Here is a 4277-nt window from a genome sequence, read left to right as displayed (position 1 = left end):
CGATCTCATAATCGTAATCTTGCAGCATCATGGCCCAACGAGATACCCTCAGCGGAACATCATTCCTCCTCATAGTCAGGGCGAAGGCGTTGCAATCAGTGACGATCTTGAAGTGAATTCCCAACAAATACACCCTCCACTTCTTGAGTGCCTCTACGATGGCCAACACTTCCAGCTCATATGAGTGGTATTTCTCCTCCGCTGGCTTGGTTTTGCGGCTCATATACTGGATTGGATGGAAATGCTGGTCCTCGCTGTCTTTTTGTAGGAGCACTCCGCCGTACCCATGCATCGACGCGTCCGTATGAACCTCGGTTATTGCCTTCGGGTTATAAAGTTTCAAAACAGGTGCGCTGACCAACGCAGCTTTTAATTGCTGAAACGCTGCTTGCTGATTTTCCGCGAAAACAAACTTTACCTCTTTCCGCAACAGGTCAGACAGTGGTTTGGCGATCACTGCGTACCCTTCAATAAATCGGCGGAAATACGACGTTAGTCCCAAAAACCTTTGTACCGATTTTTTGTCAGTTGGTGCCGGAAAACTCTTCACCGCGTTTGTCTTCCCTTCCGATGGTCTGATTGTGCCGCCTTGGATTATGTAGCCTAAGAAATCGACTTTCGTTTGGAGAAACTGACATTTTTCCCACTTAATGCGTAAGTTAAACTGTGCTGCCTTCTCCAGTACTACCTTTAGCTTGACTAAGCCTTGATCTACGTCCTTAGAGGGAATTATAAGATCGTCCATATAGGTGACTACCGTGCCATCCCTAACAAGATCCCTAAACACAGCAAAAATGTATCGAGTAAATACCGCCGGAGAGTTGGAAATTCCAAAAGGAACATACAAGAATTCGTATTGGCCTTGATGGGTCACAAACGAAGTATATTTCCTGGATCCCGCCTCGATTGGCACATGGAAAAATCCATTTCTTAAGTCGAGAGTTGTGAAAACATGAGCGCCCTGTAACTTTTCGATCACGTCGTCCATGAGCGGCATGGGGAAATTGTCTTTCATTACCTTTTCGTTTAGACGACGATAATCGCAGCATAGCCTTTTGCTTCCATCTTTTTTCCCAACCAGGACAATAGGCGAGGCATACTCGGATGTGCTAGGCTGAATAATGCCTTCCCCAAGCCACTCGGTGACTTGCTTATCGACAACACATTTGTCGGAGTATGACATTCGCCGTGGTCCCTGATAAACGGGGATATCATCAGTTAAACATATTTTCATAACGACTGGAGATTCATGCTGCTTTCTCGGTACGTAATTCTCTATTAAGGATCCGATCTCCCTTGATTTCGCGCTGTTAAGGTGAGACAGGTCAACACTAATTTCCTGTTTGGCATTGGCGACAGACGCCAAACATATCTCTTTGAACTCCTTCAAAATACTTATTTCTGCTTCTGGCTCTTTCTGCGAAAAACCCGCTGTTGGTTCGGTTTAAGCTTTGTTCCTAAACTCTACATTATCTTCTGATACTATCAAGTCCACCTGCCTCAACACCTCGTTACCGATGATTGCTTGGTACACAATATCTCGCTCGCGGACAACATGAAAGGTAATATCTATTTCGACCCCGTCTATGTTTGTTTTGATATCGAAACTACCAATCGTATTAAGAGTACTGCTGCCTACGCCTCTCAATTGATGCCGTTCCTTAGATAATTCAATATCCCCTAGCATTAAGAGAACATCGTACCGCATAAGACACAAGTCGCACCCAGTGTCTAGCAATGCCGAAAACGTCAAATAGTTAATAGTTAGATCCTTAAAAATAACGCATCCTACAGAAGCAGCACGCACCGATTCTAAAGTGTTCACACGAGGTGTTTCCTGCTTAACCTGCACTTTCGTTGTCGGACAGTCCGCAATGCGATGTCCCGGTTTGTTGCATCCGAAGCATGTCGGCTGTCGTTGACGCTGACAGCTGTTAGCCAAATGCCCTACCTCGCCACATCGATAGCAACGTTTTGTATCGGTTACTTGCGGCTTTGTTACACTCTTGCTCGAATCTTCGCTTTTCCCCTGCGATGAGCCCAAACTGAGTTGGCGCCCTGAACGCACTTTATCGTATATGAGAATCTGGGTTTTCAACTCTGCAATTGTAGTAGCCTGATACAAATTCGCCTTGTTTGCCCTAGAGTCAGGAATACCATCCACAAAATACTCAATGAGGCTCTTGTCGTCTAAATTTATCGGCCTCCCTATCTCCATAAGACTGTAGAGATATTCACGATAGTCTTCGCCAGAACGCTTGCGACGATTTCTGAGCTCCCTATGCACTTCAATAGATGATACCACTACCCCAAACTCTTTATTTAAGGCTCGCTTGAGCGTATCCCAATTATTAATGCCGCGTTGACTACGCACAAAGATTTTAGCAGCACCCTTTAGTAACTGCTTCCCATAAATAAACTTCTGAAGATCCCCCCACTGCACAGCTGTGGCATTATCCTCGAAATCGGAGAGCCATTCTTCCACAGAGGGATGCCCGATACCGCTAAATGACGTAAGAGAACCTTCAATATCGCGCAATGTGAAAGCCGGACGACCAACCACCCCAGCCTGCGATACACTACTCTGAACAGAATCGCTCTCACTCCCGGAGCCATCTTCGTCGCCTATGGTGAGGCCAAAATGCTCGCAAAGTCGGTCCTGCAAAGTAGCTTTGCGTCCATTGGTTGAAAGTCCCAGTCCAGTCAGTTTATCCTTCAAACCGTTCACAGTCAGTGAAAATATTTGGTCCCTGTCCATGTCGAAGTTTACAATATTTAACAATGTAAAATATTTAGCAAATATCAAGGTATTAAAATTATTATACTAAGTAAATATAACCTTTCGACAAAATATTCCTTAGCTTTGATATTAAATGTTCACAAATGCTGTAAAAATTACTCAATTTTCAAATATTCTTACAGGAAAATAGTTTACACTATGAGCACTATTCTTTGACTTTTGGTTATATTAACAAATTTACACAAATTGTGTTAAAATTTTCCGAAATTGTTCATTTAGCTCATTTACAAACGAAATCTCACTTAATTTTCAAATAATCTTACAAGAAAATAGTTTACTTTATGAGCACCCTTCTTATTTTATTCTTTTGTTTTGATTAACAAATTCAAATTTCTTTCGCAAACCTCAGCTAAATAGAAGTCAACTTCAATTTCCTTCTTCAATCTTATTCTTTAAATTCCGTTTCCAAATTTATTTGGTTTTGCTTTATTATCTCACAAACTTCAATTCAATCTTCTTTCTATTCCAATCCAATTAGATTTTTCTTTTACTGCTGAACACATACCTGTCATTCGCATACTTTCTACATACAAACAATAACTTTTCTGCTCTCGCTGTTTCGCCAACCTCAGCCTTTCTACTGCTCCCACTCGTACTCTCGTTCGTACTCCCTCCTGTACTCGGCATCTAGCAGCGCATCTACCCTGCGTTGCTTTGTTTTAATTTCGCAAACCACTTGTCTCTTCTTTGATTATCGACGCTTTCGCCCTTTGCTCACGGCCACTATTGCCTATGCCTTGCTCTCCAGCAACGACATCTCACTCTGATGTCTACTTAGAATTTTCGTCTAGTCTTCTTTTACTTGCTGCCTTCGCTCTTCTTCCTCTGCTCTACTGTTGCGGTTGCGCTCTCTGCTGCGCACGCTGCTCGGTTTCGCAACAGCGCTCGCTGTCTAAGTTGCGCTGCTTCTGCTTTTTTGTTTTTGACTGCGCTCGTCGACTCGACGTTACAGCGGCTTGGGATAACGGTGCTCTTAATTGTCGCCACCGACCACGCCACGCCAAATTAAGGGTACAGTGTCCGGCCCTTGGCAAAATGTATTTCTGGGGCTTCCTTAACACTGCACTTCACTTTTGTACTTTGCGAAAGAAAAAAAAATCTTTTCGCCACCGTATGCTGCGTTTGTTCGCACTTTAAGGCACTTTGATTTTGCGCATTGAGGCTTTTTTCCCTCTTATACACACACGCGCACAATTCGTGTTTGAGTTTCTGCGGGTTTTAAAATTTTGCTTTTGGTGCTTACTGGCACTTTTATCGCCGCGCACACAGTTTCAAATGTTGTTTAACAAGACACTTATTCGTGTTTGAGTTTCTGCGGATTTTAAAATTTTGCTTTTGGTGCTTACCGGCACTTTTATCGCCGCGCACACAGTTTCAAATTTTGTTTAACAAAACACTCGGTAGGATTTCTATCCACGCCTGACACCACTTGTGGAGTCCGAAATAAATACACACGGCGTTTTGTATTTAACAGTTT

Source organism: Rhagoletis pomonella, unplaced genomic scaffold (assembly GCF_013731165.1).
Source record: "Rhagoletis pomonella isolate Grant_MI unplaced genomic scaffold, Rhpom_1.0 Rhpom_scaffold_00007, whole genome shotgun sequence".
Lineage (NCBI taxonomy): Eukaryota > Metazoa > Arthropoda > Insecta > Diptera > Tephritidae > Rhagoletis > Rhagoletis pomonella.
This window is presented reverse-complemented; position numbering follows the sequence as displayed.